Consider the following 18981-nt stretch of genomic DNA (forward strand, 5'->3'; position numbering starts at 1 on the left):
AGAAAAATCATATAGGATCATAGCAACATATGCAGAAAAAGCATTTGACAAAATCCAACACCCACTCATGATAAAAATTCTCAGAAAACTAGGAATGGAGAGGAACTTCTTCAACTTGATAAAGAACATCTATACATAAACTTACAGCTAACATCATACGTAACAGTGAGAAACTAGATATTTTTCCCCTAAGATCAGAAACAAGACAAAGATGTCCCCTCTTACCACTTCTATTTAACATGGTACCGGAAGTCCTAGCTAAAGCCATAAGAAAAGGAAATAAAAGGTATTCAGATTGGGAAGGAAGAAATAAGACTGTCTTTGTTTGCAGATGATATAATTTGCTATGTAGAAAATCCTGAAGAAGCAACAACAACAAAAAATCTCCTGGACCTAAGCAATTATAGCAAGATTACAGGATACAAGGTTAGTATACAAAAGTCAACTGTTTTCTCACATACCAGCAATGAACAATTAGAATTAGAAATTAGAATTTGAAAAACATAATACTATTTACATTAATTAGCACTAAAAATTAAATAATTTATTATAAATCTAACAAAATATGAACAAGACCTATATGAAGAAAATTACAAAACTCTGATAAAAGAAACCAAAGTCTAAATAAATGAAGAGGTATTCCATGTTTGTAAACAGGAAGACTCAACATTATTAAGATATCAATTCTTCCCAATTTGATTTATAGATTCAACACAATCCCCATAAAAATCCCAGCACGTTATTTTGTAAATATCAACAAAATGATTCTAAAGTTTATATAGAAAAGCAAAAGATCCAGAATAGCCAACATAATATTGAAGGAGAAGAACAAAGTTGGAGGACTGACACTACTGGACCTCAAGACTTACTGTAAAGCTGCAGTGATCAAGACAGTGTGGTACTGGCAAAAGAAAAGTCAAACAGATCAATGGAAGAGAATAGAGAGCCCAGAAATAGACCCGCACAAATTTGGTCAACTGACCTTTGACAAAACAGCAAAGGTAATTCAATGAAGAAAGGCTAGACTTTTCAAAAAATGGTGCTGCAACAACTGGACAACCACATGCAAAAAAATGAATCTAGACATAAACTTTATACCTTTCACGAAAATTAACTTAAAATGAATCATAGCCCTAAATGTAAAATGCAAAACTATAAAACTTCTAGAAGATAACACAGGATAAAATCTAGGTAACTTTGGGTTTGGCAATGACTCTATAGATACAACACCAAAAGCACAATCCCTGAAAGAAAAAATTGATAAGCTGGACTTCATTAGAATTAAAAACTTCCATTCTGTGAAAAACACTGTTAACGGAAAGAAAAGACAAGCCACAAATTGGGAGAAAATCTTTGCATAACACATATCTGATAAAGGACATGTATCCAAACATACTAATAACTCTTATAATTCAACAATAAGAAAACAGGGACTTCCCTGGTGGTCCGGGTGAGACTCCGCACTCCCAATGCAGGGGGCCCAGGTTCGATTCCTGGTCAGGGAACTAGATCCCACATGCATGCCGCAACTAAGAGTCTGCCGCAACTAAGAGTCTGCCGCAACTAAGAGTCTGCATGCAGGACTTCCCTGGTGGCACAGTGGTTAAGAATCCGCCTGCCAATGCAGGGGACACGGGTTTGAGCCCTGGTCCGGGAAGATCCCACATGCCGCAGAGCGAGTAAACCCGTGCACCACAATTACTGAGCCTACACTCTAGAGCCCGCAGGCCACAACTAGTGAGCCTGCATGCTGCAACTACTGAAGCCTATGCACCTAGAACCCATGCTCCGCAACAAGAGAAGCCACCGCAGTGAGAAGTCTGCGCACCGCAACGAAGACCCAACGCAGCCAAAAAAATAAATAAAATAGATAATAAGACAGATCAACTGTTTGATGTGGAAAGGTTTCCAAACCATAAAAAAAAAAAAAAAAAAGAGTCTGCATGCCGCAAACAAGTAGTCTGCACGCCGCAACCAAGTAGTCTGCATGCCGCAACAAAGATCCCACATGCCGCAACTAAGACCCGGCAGAGTCAAAATAAATAAATAAATAAAATATTTTTAAGAAAACAAACAATCCACGATACAAAAATCAATATACAAAAATCTTTTGCATTTCTTATACAGTAATAATGAATTATCAGACAGAGAAATTAAGAAAACAATCTCATTTACAATTGCATCAAAAAGTATAAAATATCTAGGAATAAATTTAACTAAGGAGGTGAAAGACTTGTACACTGAAAACTACTTTAAGACACTGATGAAAGAAACTGAAGGCACAAACAAATGGAAAGATATTCTGTGCTCATAGATTGGAAGAATTAATATTGTTAAAATGTCCGTACTACCCAAAGCAATCTACAGATTCAATGCAATCTCTATCAAAATTCCAATGGCTTTTTTCACAGAATTAGAAAAAACAATTCTAAAATTTGTACAGAACCACAAAAGACCCCAAATAGCCAAAGCAATCTTGAGAAAGAAGAACAAAGCCGGAGGCATCATACACTCTGATTTCAAATTATTACAAAGCTACAGTAATCAAAACACAATGGTATTGGCATAAAAACAGACACATAGATCAATGGAACAGAATAAGAGAGCCCAGAAATAAACCCATGTATATATGGCCAATTAATTTATGACAAAGGAGCCAAGAATACACAACGGGGAAAGGACAATGTCTTCAAAAATGGTGTTGGGAAAACTGGACAGCCACATACAAAAGAATGAAACTGAATCGCTATCTTACACCATACACAAAAAATAACTGAAAATGCGTTAAAGAGTTGAATGTAAGACCCCAAACCATAAAACTCCTCAAAGAAAACATAGGCAGTAAGCTCCCTGATGTTGGTCTTGGTGATGATTTTTTTGGATCTGACACCAAAAGCAAAAATAAACAAGTGAGACTACATCAAATTAAAAAGCTTCTGCACAGGGACTTCCCTGGTGGTCCAGTGGTAAAGAATCTGCCTTACAATGCAGGGGACATGGGTTCGATCCCTGGCCAGGGAACTAAGATCCAACATGCCGTGGGGCAACTAAGCCCATGCGCCACAACTACAGAGCCCACGCGCCCTGGAGCCTGCAGGCCACAACTAGAGAGAAGCCCGCGGGCCACAACAAAGAGCCCGAGCGCTGCAACGAAAGATCCCACATGCCTCAACTAAGAGCCAACGCAACCAAAAAAAAAATTTTTTTTTAATAAATAATAATAAATCTTTAAAAAGAAAAGCTTCTGCACAGCAAAAGAAACCATCAACAAAATAAAAAGGCAACCTACTGAATGGAGAAAACATCTGCAAATCATGTATCTGATAAGGGGCTAATATCCAATATATAGAAGAACTCATACAATTCAATACCAAAAATAAAAAAAAAATCTAATTAAAAAATGGACAGAAGATCTGAATAGACATTTTCCAAAGAAAACATACAGATGGCCAACAGACACATGGAAAGATGTTCAACACCACTAATCATCAGGGAAATGCAAATCAAAACCATAATGAGATATCACTTCACATCTGTCAGAATGGTTATTATCAAAAAAACAAGAAACATCAAGTTTTGGCAAGGATGTGGAGAAAGGGGAACCCTTGTGCACTGTTGGTGGAAACGTAAATTCGTACAGCCACTATGGAAAACAGTATAGAGGCTCCTCAAAACTTACTGTGGGGGGCTTCCCTGGTGGTGCAGTGGTTGAGAATCTGCCTGCTAATGCAGGGGACACGGGTTCGAGCCCTGGTCTGGGAAGATCCCACATGCCGCGGAGCAACTGGGCCCATGAGCCACAACTACTGAGCCTGCGCGTCTGGAGCCTGTGCTCCGCAACAAGAGAGGCCGCGACAGTGAGAGGCCCGTGCACCGCGATGAAGAGTGGCCCACGCTCGCCGCAACTAGAGAAAGCCCTCGCACAGAAACGAAGACCCAACACAGCCAAAAATAAATTAATTAATTAATTAATTTAAAAACAAAAACAACTGTGGTGATCATTTCACAATGTATGCAAATATTGAATTATTATGTGTACACCTAAAGCTAATATAATGTTATATGTCAATTATACCTCAATTAAAAAACAAAGAAGGAAAACAAACCCGCTTTTAAAATGGGCAATGACTTCCCTGGTGGCGCAGTGGTTAAGAATCTGCCTGCCAATGCAGGGGACACGGGTTCAAGCCCTGGTCCGGGAAGATTCCACATGCTGCGGAGCAACTAATCCCGTGTGCCACAACTACTGAGCCTGTGCTCTAGAGCCCGCGTGCCACAACTACTGAAGCTCACGCGCCGAGAGCCTGTGCTCTGCAACAAGAGAAGCCACCACAATGAGAAGCCCGTGCACAGCAACGAACAGTAGCCCCTGATCGACGCCAACTAGAGAAAAGCCCGTGTGCAGCAACGAAGACCCAGTGCAGCCAAAACTAAATAAATTTATTAAAAAAAAAAAAAAAAAAAAAGAATCCGCCTGCCAATGCAGGGGACACGGGTTCGAGCCCTGGTGCAGGAAGATCCCACATGTCGTGGAGCAAGTAAGCCCATGCGCCACAACTACTGAGCCTGTGCTCTAAAGCCCGCGTGCCACAACTACTGAAGCCTGCGCGCCTAGAGCCCGTGCTCTGCAACAAGAGAAGCCACCGCAATGAGAAGCCCACGTTCCACAACAAAGAGTAGCCCCTGCTCTCCGCAACTAGAGAAAGCCCACGCTCAACAACGAAGACCCAACGCAGCCAAAAATATATAAATAAATTTTAAAAAATAAAATGGGCAAAAGATCTGAACAGACACCTTACCAAAGATATACGGACGACAAAGAAGCATATGAAAAGTTGTGCTACATCATATGTCATTAGGGAAGTACAAATTAAAACAACAATGAAATACAAGTACGCACCTATTAGAATGGCTAAAATCCAAAACACAACACCAAATGCTGGCGAGCATGGGGAGCAATGAGACTCATTGCTGGTGGGAACGCAGTGAAAACAGCCCGTTTGAAATCTCGCTTGGCAGCTGCTTACAAAGCTAAATATAGGTTTACCACATGATCCAGTAATCGTGCTCCTAGGTATTTACTTATATGAGCTGAAAATTTATGTCCACACAAACACTTGCACATGAATGTCTATAGCAGCTTTATTCATAATTGCCAAAACTTGGAAGCAATCAAGATGAACTTCAATAGGTGAATGGATAAACTGTGGCATATCCAGACAATGAAATATTGTTCAGTGATAAAAGGAAATGAGTTAACAAGGCAAAAAAGACATGGAGGAACCTTAAACGCGTATTACTAAGTGAAAGAAGCCAATCTGAGAAGGCTACATACTGTATGATTCCAAGTATATGACATTCCATTAAAGGCAATATTACAGAGACAAAAAAAGATCAGTGGTTGCCAGGGGTTCAGGGGGTTTCGAGGAAGGATGAACAGATGAAACAGAACATTTTTATGTCAGTGAAACTATCTCGTGTGATACTGTAATGGTGGATGCATAACATTATGTATTTGTCAAAACCCAAAGAACTGTACAATACCAAGAGTAAACCCTGGGACTTCCCTGGTGGTCCAGTGGGTAAGACTCTGCGCTCCCAATGCAGGGGGCCCGGGTTTGATCCCTGGTCAGGGAACTAGATCTCACATGCGGCAACTAAGAGCCCACATGCCGCAACTAAGACCCGGCACTGCATGCATGCATGCATGCATGAATGAATGAATAAATAAATAGAGTGAGCCCTAACAGACTTTAGTTAACAATAACATATCAATATTGGTTCATCAATTACAACAAATGTACCATCCAGCCAAGATGTTAATGCCACACACACACACAATATTACTAATACGAGAAACTGTGGGGGTGAGGGAGAGAAGGAGCATAGAGGAACTTTCTACACTTTCTGGGCAATTCTTCTACAAACCTAAAACTGCTCTAAAAATGAAGTCTATTAAAAAAAAACCCCGGGGGCTTCCTTGGTGGCGCAGTGGTTAAGAATCTGCCTGCCAATGCAGGGGACACAGGTTCGAGCCCTGGTCTGGGAAGATCCCACATGCCGCGGAGCAACTAAGCCCGTGAGCCACAACTACTGAGCCTGCGCGTCTGGAGCCTGTGCTCCGCAATGGGAGAGGCCGTGACAGTGAGAGGCCCGCGCACCGCGATGAAGAGTGGCCCCGCTCGCCGCAACTGGAGAAAGCCCTCGCACAGAAACGAAGACCCAACACAGCCAAAAATAAATAAATAAATATATCTTTAAAAATACAAAACAAACAAACAAACAAAAAAACCCCACACTCCCTAAAAATGAACACTAATGCCAGAAGTAACAATGTACAGTGTATAATCCAAAACATGTGAAGAAAAGAATCAGTATCAGGATGAAACAACAAGAGTGGCACAATTTAAATGCAAGTCAGGATCCTAACTTTCCATCAGCTGCTTGCAGGCTTCAGTTCTCAACTGAGGGATCAGTCAAAGAAAAGTGGATGCAATTACACAAAATCAAAATATTAGAGATAAAAGAAACTGTAAAGATCACCTACCCCACTCACTCACTTTTTAGATTGAGAGCATGAAACCTAAATGTTTAAACTCCTGTCTTAGTTCCTAGAAGCCAATAGATCTCATCTCTGTTAAGCTACTAACCTCAAATCTAGACCATAAACCCAAGAGACTTTTTGAGCTCTAGCCACTTGTAATGACTGTTCATAGCAATCTCCAATTACTCTGTCATGTGCTGCTAAGTCATGAGTTGTTCTAGAGAGAGCTGGTAAAGTAGAGAAAAATCTCCCTTGGAATCTAGTTCCTCAAAGAAATAAGAGATGGCCAAGGTATGGCCTAGTGCTCGGAAGACACCAAAATATTTTCACTGAAGGATGGCATGAGAAATTGCCCCTGACTACTAAGCTACTCCCAAAGGACTATGAAAGGAAATGAAACATAACAAGCTCCAAAAACTGAAAGCAACCACCTGCTTAAAACCCCTCTGCACGCAAAGGTTACAACTAGGACAATGTTACTCAGAATCTAATACTTCGTAGGCTAGGGATATTATGAAGCTCTAATGTAATGTATCACTTCTAACAACCACAACAACTACAATGAGAACAGCTCCTGCAAGAGCCAGTTCTCAATTCAATTCCCCCGACTCCATACAGGGTGTGGTCAGTCCCATTCCCAGCACAACCTGACCACGTCCCTCTCAGGTTTCCTAGCCCAGGTCACACACTCTGCTGCTTCGTGACATCTTAAAAATGTCTTTAAAGAATGAGTAGCAGACTTCCCTGGTGGAGCAGTGGTTAAGAATCCATCTACCAATGCAGGGGACACGGGTTCGAGCCCTGGTCCGGGAAGATCCCACATGCCGCGGAGCAACGAAGCCTGTGCGCCACAACTACTGAGCCTGTGCTCTAGAGCCCGCGAGCCACAACTGCTGAAGCCCGCATGCCTAGAGCCTGTGCTCTGCAACAAGAGAAGCCACCGCAATGAGAAGCCTGTGCACCGCAACGAAGAGTAGCCCCCGCTCACCGCAACTAGAGAAAGCCCACGTGCAGCAACGAAGACCCAACACAGCCAAAAGTAAATTAATTAATTAATTAATTATTTTTAAAAAAAGAATGAGTAGCTGTCAATTTTAAAGAATGACTAAAGTTATACCAGGAATGTCAGGAGTTTTGAACATCAGAGAATCTGATGTAGCCGTTAACAGATTAAACAATAAAAACCATACATCCCTTTCATTAGATATAAAATACTTTATGATTCAACACTCATTCATGATAAAAAACTTCTTCAAGTTAACTAATGTCAATAATATATTAAATGGAAAAACACAAGTTGCAGATATGTATCACCATTAAAACAAAAATGGAATAAATCTGTCTAAGCATGGTAAAAAAAAAAATCTGAAAAAAATATACATAAAACTGCTGTAAGGACTGAAGGGAGGAAGAGACACTATGGATTGTTATATTTGACTTTTTTGATTGTGAGGATGTATTAGTCTAACAAATTTAAAATGATATTTTTATTTTAGAAAAGTTAGACTCAATAGTATGCCTAATCATGGCCCATTTAACTTTATATCAAACATACAGAAAAGACCATCTACTAAGAATCATCAGGAAAAAAGTATTTCTCAATTATATAGATCAGTGCAAATTAAATCATCTCTCATTTCCATTTTTCCTCCAAATCCTCATCCTTGTCATATGGGTCACATGCAGCCTCCCACAGGTGCCTCAAGGATAAAGGTCATACCACGTATATTGCCTTGAACGCTGTGAACATTGATTAAATACATTTTTCAAGAGAAACAATGTGAAACAGCACATTCCAGGCTTCTTGGATCCGTCTTCAGGTCAGTGAACTATACCGGTCAACTCAGAGTGCTCAGCGAGGTTAGGAATGTCTAATTAATCTTTTCATTATCTTCCAAATTTATGGGCAGTTGTTTTCCAGAACTCACTATGTGGAATCTCAACTTTAGAGACACAACGTACTCACCAGACAGTGCAAAACACACTCTGTTCTTAAAACCACATAGCTGCTTATCTTATGGCTATTCTTGGCTCAAAAGACAAGTGAGAAGTGTCTGAGAAGTCTGGAAATGAGAACATCAGTGGCCATCTAACCAGGACCCAGATGACTGAAACTCATTAAGCTGCACCACCGCACTTCATCCAAACCCTGCTCAAGTGGCCTCAGCCACTACCCACAAGAGCTGGGAGCAGAAGTCATATTTCTTAGATGAGCAAGATGTGAAAAGCCCACAGAAACAGAAAATGCTCCTTACTCTTCAAGCATGCTGTGCCTCACTTTTGCACTATCAACTGCTTTGCAGATATTTCTTCTAAGCAGATCGGGAAACCATTAACAATACCATGTGAATAAATGAAAAGCATACAGTATCCTTAGCATATTCCCCAAAACTTTTTACTTCTGATTACTTGAAAGCAAATAGTAGAAGGCAACTAAATACTTCACCATGGTGCATATTATAATATTGCTAAGACAAACTGGACTAATTCTTTTTTTTATTTATTTATTTATTTATTTATTTATTTATTTATTTATTTATTTATTTATTTATTTATTTATTTATTTATTTATTTATTTTTGGCTGTGTTGGGTCTTCGTTTCTGTGCAAGGGCTTTCTCTAGTTGCAGCGAGCGGGGGCCACTCTTCATCGCGGTGCACGGGCCTCTCACTGTCGCGGCCTCTCCCGCTGCGGAGCACAGGCTCCAGACGCGCAGGCTCAGTAGCTGTGGCTCACGGGCCTAGCCGCTCCGCGGCATGTGGGATCTTCCCAGACCAGGGCTCGAACCCATGTCCCCTGCATTGGCAGGCAGATTCTTAACCACTGCGCCACCAGGGAAGCCCTGGACTAATTCTTGATGAAAATATTTATCAGATGCATAGTGCAACCTACATGTCCATTGAATCAACAAGATCTGCAAGCAAATTTCACAAATGTGATAAAATAGATACTAGGATCAAATTAAGTAAGTTTGTCGAGAAGACGTGCGAAATCACTCCATAAAGCTGTTGAAGAGACTTCCATTCCCCTGTCTGCAGGAGGCAGCATGCATTCTGATCTGTTCCATCCCAAGAAGCAAAGGGCCTGCCCTGCAGGGAAGGGCCCCTGTGACAGCTCTTGCTAGTGATTAGGCCCTAAGCCTGTCTGCTCTAGATGTGAAAGTTAGGGAGCTTATTTGGCTGCAAAGCAAGGCCACAACTGTCAAGCATCTTTATTGGTAATAAAAGTGATATTCCTATCTCCATCTGTCTGACTGTGTGAATTTCACTCTCTTTTCAATTGTTTCAGAAACAACTAAGAAGAGGTTTTTTTTTTTTTTTATGTATAGAAGCACATCTCACTTTACAGTACTTTGCTGTATTGTGCTTCACAGACGTTGCAGGTTTTTTGTCTTTTTAATTTTATTGAAGTATAGTTGATTTACAATGTTGTGGAGAGGTATTCTTTAATTGGCTTCATCACACCTCATAAAACCCCCCCCAAAAGAACCTAAAATCAGTGCTCTTAGCCCTTATATAATCTACGATCAAATGTTTTTAGAACAAAAATTCATAATTCTTAGGAGAACCAGTTTATAATGCTGTAACTACTTATGAGATGAGTTTCAAAGACACACTAGTTCGTCAGGCTCTTCGAAACTCAGAGAGAAAAACAAAACAAAACAACGACAAAAAAACACAACAGCAATGTGCGAACAACTGGAGTATCCCAAAAGTCAGAAAACAAATAAAACTGAGTAAAAAATTAAAATTCAAATGTGATAAACATCTGTCTGTGGGCAGGGGGAACAGGATGATTTGTGCCAGGGCAGGGACAATGACACAGGCTTTCTCCACAGAACCATTTCACACCATTCCTCAAGGGAGAGGACAGCTCTCTTTGGGGAAGATACTGGAGACCTCCCCTGCCCCTTAACTCTAAAAAAGCCTAATACGATTGATTTTTTTTTTAAGCCTCAGTTGAATAGGCCTAAAAGGATTGTTCCCTAACTGCTTGATGCCTGAAATTCTTCCAAGAAAAAGAAAAGCCTTTTAAATTGCAATTAGAAATAAATGGCTTAAAATGTGCTTTAAAATGGTTGAGAAGTAATGCATTTGCTACAACTCTATTTTATCTAATTATGAATAAATGACATCACAGCCATCCTGGCTTAGATGGAGGGAAGGAGATGAGAACACAAGGTCAATAGGTGCCTTTAGTGGGAGAGAGGTCACTGCAGAGGGAGGTGCAGGTTGGGGTGGGAGAGGAGGATGTAAAACCATTATTTAAAATGATGATGTACTAGAAAACTCAATGACAAAGGAAAGTGTCCATGACATATACCGGACCAAGTTATAGAACAGGAAAGGCTACAAGGTAACTGACTTAGTTCAGGCCCTGGGACCTTGTCCTAATAAGTTTCCCCACCACGGATACCATAAAGAGTGTCGTCACAGGCTTCCCTGGTGGCGCAGTGGTTAAGAATCCACCTGCCAATGCAGGGGACACGGGTTCGAGCCCTGGTCCGGGAAGATCCCACATGCCGTGGGGCAACTAAGCCCGTGCACCACAACTACTGAGCCTGCGCTCTAGAGCCCACGAGCCACAACTACTGAGCCCATGTGCCACAACTACTGAAGCCCACGTGCCTAGAGCCCATGCTCTGCAACAAGAGAAGCCACCGCAATGAGAAGCCCACGCACCACAACGAAGAGTAGCCCCTGCTCACCACGACTAGAGAAAGCCCGCGCATAGCAACGAAGACCCAACACAGCCAAAAATAAATAAATTAAATTAAATTAAATTTTAAAAAGTGTCGTTAGATTAATTTTCCTAAAGCTGGAGTCTGATCATTGCTAGTCCACTCCAAAACCTTCAGTAGCATCCCTCATCCTTCGAAATGAGGTCAAAATGATTCAGTGAATGATTGATGACTTGTGTGATCCAGCCACAACTTATTTTTCCCAATCTTATTTTCTTCTTTACTACGTTATACCCCATTGCTTCAGCAAAATTTAGCTTTTCTGCAAATACATACAGTCTCTTCCACTTCAGTGCTTTCCTCATCCGCCTCTCTCCCTAGACTGCCCTGTGCCTCAATTCTCTTCCTTCGAAGGCTACAGTTCACACTTTAGCTTCTCTGGTCCTCCATCCACAGAACAAGGCCTACTGTGTGTCAGGCACTCTGTTGAGGCTGTACCTAAATTATATTGTTCAATCTTCACAACTACCCTGTGAAGTAGGTACTTTTTGGGGGGGGGGCGGGCGGTGGGCTGTGCCGAGCCGCTTGCGGGATCTTAGTTACCTGACCAGGGATTGAACCTGTGCCCTCGGCAGTGAAAGCTCGGAGTCCCAACCACTGGACCACCAGGGAATTCCCCTGAAGTAGGTACTTATCATCCCTAAATACCAGAAGAAGAAACTGTCTTAGAGAAATAAAATATTGTAGTCCCCCCTTAGTCATAAGGGATACGTTCCAAAACCCACAGTGGATGCCTGAAACCACGGATAGTGCTGAACCTCACGTATACGATGTTTGTTCCTATATGCACATACTTATGATAGAGATTAATTTATAAATTAGGCACAATAAGAGAATAGCCAAATCGATAGCATCACTACTCTTGCACTTTGGGGCATTTTTTTTTTTTTTTTGGCTGCGTTGGGTCTTCGTTGCTGTGCGTGGGCTTTCTCTAGCTGTGGCGAGTGGGGGCTACTCTTCATTGTGGTGCGCGGGCTTCTCATTGCGGTGGCTTCTCTTGTTGCGGAGCACGGGCTCTAGGCGCACAGGCTTCAGTAGTTGTGGCACGAGGGCTCAGTAGTTGTGGCGCGTGGGCTTAGTTGCTCTGTGGCATGTGGGATCTTCCCAGACCAGGGCTCGAACCCATGTCCCCTGCATTGGCAGGCGGATTCTTAACCACTGAGCCACCAGGGAAGCCCTGGGGCCATTATTAATTAAAATAAGGGTTTATCACACAAGCACTTCGATGCTGCAACAGTCGATCTGATAACCCAGACAGCTTCTAAGTGACTAATAGGCAGGTAGCATATACACTGTGGATACGCTGGACAAAGAGATGGTTCACATACCAGGTAGGACGGAGCAGGATGGGGTAAGATTTCACCACACTACCCAGAACAGTGTGCTATTTAAAACTTATGAAATATTTACTTCTAGAATTTTCTATTTAATATTTTTGGACAGCAGTTGACCATGGGTAACAAATCACAGAAAGCTTAACCGCAGATGGGGGGACTACTGTAACTTGTCCAAGGTTCCTACAATAATAAGCAGTAAATGAGGATTTGAATTCAGGCACTCTGACTCCAGAGCCCAAAGCCATAACCACTGAGCCTTTCAGTGCTACATATCCAGAAGGACTCTCTTCTCTCCTCTCAACTTCCATTATCCTTTATCTGTTTACACTAGTTAATGATAATAGAATAAAAAGTGAGGTGATACGTATGTATCCATATGCATTTTGCACATGTATGTATGTAATATGTATATACGTGTCTCTCTAGACTCTAAGGCACTTGAGACCAAGGTCCATCCGTGTGAGATCTGTTTTTGTATCTGCTTGGTATCCAAAACAGTGCCCTGCTCATATAGGTGGGTACTGGATAAAATGTTCTATGAATAAATGAAGCTATGTTATCAGTCCTATGCTCTGTTTTTCAAACAAGTAGTTTCTTACAAAAGTTTGGCTCCCAAGGAGTTTACTTATCTAGGTGTCAAGAGGGATATATTTCACATTAACTGATAGCAATGAAGCCGTTAGTCCTATACAAGTTGGGGATGAGGTGAATGAATAGTGAAGGAACTAAATATCCTTAAGAGCTATTGCCTCTATTAAAATATATTAGAGACTTCTCATAAGAATTAGAAACCCCAGGTTGGTTTGAAATTACGGTAGTGCTTTGACCATTAAGGAAGGAAACACATCATAGGCACTGGATTAGTCTGGCAATGGAAGCAAATGAACAGTTGAAGGGGGATTTGAATTTTTTTTCTCCTCTGCCTGGAAAGACTATAGAGAATTGGATGTCAAGGTAATGACCTCAATATTATATCCCAAGTCATCAACAGCTGGAGGTCCTTCACCAGCCTCCCACTGACAGTCACAGACCCCTGTGTTCCCATCTGCTGCAGAGGCAACAGGGCTCTTCAGAGGAAAGGCATAGTCAGAATCTTATAGTTTCCAGACTCTCCACCTTGATGGCAGCAGAGGTCACTCTACTTCTGCAGACCCTCTGGCCTGTATTTCCCCCCACTGGAGATAAGGGTTCACCAGCAGGATGTGTGCTCTTTCAATGCACCCTACAGATCGTGGGGTGCTGAGCACTCTAAAATAAGCTCCTGAAGCCCCTTACCAGTCGCTAGGGACATGCTAATCCCATCACCACTTCACCAGAGGGGTATTTTATTTTATTTTATAATTAATTTTTATTGGAGTATAGTTGCTTTACAATGTTGTGTTTCTGCTATACAGCAAAGTGAATCAGTTATTCATGCATCCATTTTTTTTTATATTAACTCTTTTTTTTTTTTTTAACTTTGGGTTTATTTATTTATTTATTTATGGCTGTGTTGGGTCTTCGTTTCTGTGAGAGGGCTTTCTCTAGTTGCGGCAAGTGGGGGCCACTCTTCATCGCGGTGCGCGGGCCTCTCATTATCGCGGCCTCTCTTGTTGCGGAGCACAGGCTCCAGACGTGCAGGCTCAGTAATTGTGGCTCACGGGCCTAGTTGCTCCGCGGCATCTTCCCAGACCAGGGATCTTCCCAGACCAGGGCTCAAACCCGTGTCCCCTGCATTGGCAGGCAGATTCTCAACCACTGCACCACCAGGGAAGCCCCCACTTTTTTATTTTTCTTAATTTTTATTGGAGTATAGTTGCTTTACAATGTTGTGTTAGTTTCTGCTGTACAGCAAAGTGAATCAGCTATACGTATACATATATCCCCTCTTTTCTGGATTTCCTTCCCATTTAGGTCACCAGAGAGCACTGAGTAGAGTTCCTTGTGCTATACAGTAGGTTCTTATTAGCTATCTATTTTATATACAGTAGTGTATATATGTCAATCCCAATCCCCCAATTCATCCCACCCCCAACCTTCCCCCAGGGGGGTACTTTAAATAAATAACTTGCACCTTCTTTCTTTCAAGGTTTTCCTTACACAGCTGGTAGCCAGAGCTATTTAGGAAGTATCAACGATACTTTTAATATTGAAATGCTGGTGTGTATTTAACCCAGGGGGGTTTTTAACAACGTATATTAATTTAAAATGTTTATGTTTTCAGGATTTGCTTAAAGATAAGAGACAACTAAAGCTACAGGAAAGAGGAGCCCAAATATTAAGCCATTCCCTTTCTCATAATTCAAGTACAAATGATAAAGTCCAACAATGTCGGTAAGTCCTGGCTCCACCTCTTATCTCAGTAGTTTTTAATACAAACTAACACAAGGGTAGTCTCACTTCTGATTCAGAAGATGGGGCATTAAAAAATGTAAACCAGCCCATCCCTGTGCAGAGAAGCATGAAAAGAGAGTCATGTCCAAAGGACAGAACCCCAAAGGTTTTCTTACATTAGAGACAATGCGAATGGCCTCACATAGCCACTCCTCTAAGAAGGCAAATAAGAACAGATAGAAGAAGAAACCTGAGCGGCCTGACGTTTGAAATACCTAGAAAAAGTGATTCACAGCAGTCTTGTCAAATAAAATGGGAAGGAAGAAGAGAGGCATAAGGCTGGGGGGGCAGGGGAAGATGATTGTTTTAGCTGAGATGTGGACAGTTTTTTTTTCTTTAAATACCTTAGCCAAGAGAAACAGGTTTCACATGTGTAAGAGCAAGGACAGCTTGGTTCAGAGCCAACTTGTCATGAAGCCCAGTTTCCAACACTTACTAAGAGGCCAAGTTGCAAGGATGTTTTTTCTTGCATGAGGTTCCGGGGGAGGGGATGTAGGGAAGCCCCTTAAGCTACGTGTAAATACAAATGAGAACATGAACAATAACTAGACAGGGTCCTTGAGTAAGCCCCAAATAGTTTAAAGCTAACCAAGCTCTAGGCAAGATCCAAAGACTTCGGTGAATAAAAAAAACTATTTCACTCAGTGTTGTAAGTATCCTGGGAGCTAAAGTAAGGGCTTCCATCCTCATCGGCTCTCTGGAAAATGCTTCAATTTGTAAGGAGAGTAAAAGAAAAACCAAAGCTTTCAACTCTCCAACATACATGGTTAGACAGTTAGTTATGGAGGTTCTTCAATTCTTTTCCCTTTCTCCAAGTCAGTCCCCTGAACACCAAAGTATAATAGTCTAAGGCCACAATTTCTGGAATAGCAGTCATAAAATATCAGCTATTGACTACCTAAAAAAAAAAAACTCACAGTATCCTCAAATGAAAGTAATGTTTAGTTACATTAATTTCCATCTAATTCGTTAGTATTTTTCAAAGGCATTAGCCCCGAAAACTCTTTTGGAAGATGTCAGTCAAAGCCACAAACAAGTAGAAGAAAACAGACATTGGTATGATATCGAAGGAAGTCAAGCGCTTGAAGGAGGGGCAGCTGCTTCCAGAACACTTACACTGTTTTCCCGTGTATAAATCCAAAACCACCTTCTTCCCACCACTCTATGCATGACCCCTCTGCCACCTTTTGCATTTAAAAATCTTTTTAAGCTTCCATTTCTAATAGCCGACTTCAAAAAAAATCCATTTAACCAATGACCTTTAGTCTACAAAAGCAGTGATGGAATAATCAGTGACATAAATTTAAATTCCAGACTGCCAAACAAAACTTTCAAAGAGGAGCCACTCTTTCAACTCAACAATAAAAAAGATAAATAACCCAATTCAAATATGGCCAAAGGATATGGAAAGATATCACTCCAAAAAAATATACAAATGGCTAATAAGTAACATGAAAAGTTACTCAATAACATTAACCATGAGGAAAAAGCAAATTAAAAAAATCACTTTATATCCACTAGGATGGCTAAACTATAACAGACAAGAACAAGTGTTAGCAAGGATGTGAAACAATTGGCACCCTTATACATTGCTGGTAGGCTTGTAAAATGGTTCAGCCATGGAAAACAATTTGGCAGGTCCTCAAAAAATTAAATATAGTTATCATACAACTCAGCAATTCACTCCAAGAGAAATGAAGGCATATGGCCACACAAAAACTTGTATATAAATGTTCAAAGCAGCATTATTCATAATAGCCAAAACATGGAAACAATCTAAATTTTCATCAACTGAGGAATGAATGAGTAAAATGTGACATACCATACAATGGAATATTATTTGGCAACAAAGAAGAATGAAGTACTGATAGTTGCTACAATATAGATGAACCTTGAAAACATTATGCTAAGTAAAAGAATCCAGTCACAAAAGGCCACATATTGTATGATTCCATTTATGTGAAATGTCCAAAATAGGCAAATCCATAGAGACAGAAAGGAGATTAGTGGCTACCTGGGGAGATGGAAGGTAAATGAGAAATGAATTCTAATGTGTATGGGGTTTCTTTTTGGAGTGATGAAAATGTTCTGAAATTAGACTGTAGTGATGTTTGTACAATCCTGTGGCTACTAAAAAGAAAAAAAAAAAGAACCCACTATTTGACTGGTAGTTATGACCAGGTTAAAGACAAGAATAACGCACACACGCACACGCACACACACACACACACACACACACATTATGGCTTATGAATCTCTGTCTATCTTGTCTGTTATACAAGCAGAATGCTAGGAATCAGGAATCAGAAGCTCTGGAGCTAGAAGGGATCTGAGAAAGCATCCGGACCATCACCTTACCCGTGGAAAAAACTATGGTCAAAAGGGGGAAAATGACCCTGTCTAAGGCAGACTTGAGGCTAGAACTGAAGTCAAGGCCTTACCCGTGCCAGATCCTCCAGTCTCTCTCTCTCTAACTTAAAATTTGTCAGAACTATCCCAATTGGATCACCCAATTGGCTGCTGGAGGCATCAGCCTCTACAGTGCACCTCAACCCTTCTCCAGAGGCTGCAATTGTTTTAAGGCAACTCTCTTGTATCTGTAATATATATTCATTAAACTTTGAATATGGAAAAGGCTAGTCACACACTTATTAATCTTTTACTATTTTGTGCTTCTTCCTCACCAATTTTCCTGCCCTTTAGCTCTTTGGAAGTGTCCATAACAGAAAGAGGTGTTATTTATTGAGCCATCTAAGTGTGGATTTTTCCCAGGCTTGCACATAGATTACAGGAGACGTTCCTGGATGAAGGAAAGGAGATTCAGCAAACTGGCCCCATCCCTTGCCCCAGACTGGTTGGAAGAAAAGGTACAGTGGTTCCCTCCTCTAACCATTTTGAATCACTCAGGTTTTATAAGATTTAAATACCCCTTAAGACTTGGTGGCTCCTTGAAATAATGCCGTTTGTGGGGAGTTAAAAAAGCAGAAGGGGAGGAGGCAGGGGCTCTTCTACACAAAGATAAAACTTGCTTCTGAGAGTCCTCAAAGCTAAGAAAGCATGAAGGTCCAAGCCCGAAAACAGCCTTTATTTGAGATTAGCGTGAAACCCTTCCCTCGACCAAAGTAATAAGGAAGAAGGGTCATTGCTGATGGGCAGCTGACCAACTAGAAAGGCGACTCAGCTATACCTGTGACCACAATCATGGGAATGAGGCAAAATGATACTTCTTAGGAGATACAACATTCCTAAGTTTGCAAAACTGTGGTTAATTTCCATGAGAGGAACCTGTACGAAGGCCGAGAAGTTGCCTTCCTCAGAGACAAGCAGAGCAGGGAAGAAAGCCAAAGGAAGGGGGGGAGACAAATGAGAGTCCCCCACACCCCCTACCCCCATCTCCGTCATCTCCATCAACCCTGAGGCAATCAGGTGTGGTAAAAGTCCGCATCCCTATTTTACAAAAGGAGTCTGGGATTTAGAAGAATTAAGCAGCCTACCCAGGTCACACAGAGAGCATGGGGCAGGCTGGAGTTTGAATCCTGTTCCGCTGGACTCCACAGCCTGGGCTCACAACGTCACATGACCACCTGCTCACCTTCCTTCCCATAGAAGCTTCTCTCTCTCCATCCCTTTCCTGTGCGTTATCTATCAGTATTTATGTTGTTGACCCTCCAAACACAGCCCAGGAGAGATGCACCTAGCACCCCCTTGCTAAATCCCTCCCCCCAATAAGTAATGAGAAAAGTTCAATATTATGAATATTCCAACAGACTGGGAGAGTTTAGGATCATTGGGAAACGATCCCATCAGATGTGGAAACCAACTTTCTGTGCTGGAAACTACCCATTGATTGGTGTAATAAGAAGACCAAAACCTTTCATTTAATTAAAATTAGTCTTCTGGAATCCAATGTGGGGAAGGAGAGAGGGGGAGACAGCTATTGATGAAAGATAACTGAAAAGAAAAATCTCATTCATGAATTTCAAGAAA

The 18981-nt window shown here is 41.3% G+C and overlaps 1 protein-coding gene across 8 annotated transcripts in view; it reads right to left on the minus strand.

Moving 5' to 3' along the window:
* Positions 1–18981, minus strand: part of ANKS1A (ankyrin repeat and sterile alpha motif domain containing 1A) — a 186001-nt gene that overhangs the window by 131199 nt on the left and 35821 nt on the right. The gene's annotated exons all lie outside the window — the stretch shown is intronic.

This window comes from Eubalaena glacialis, chromosome 7 (assembly GCF_028564815.1).
Source record: "Eubalaena glacialis isolate mEubGla1 chromosome 7, mEubGla1.1.hap2.+ XY, whole genome shotgun sequence".
NCBI lineage: Eukaryota > Metazoa > Chordata > Mammalia > Artiodactyla > Balaenidae > Eubalaena > Eubalaena glacialis.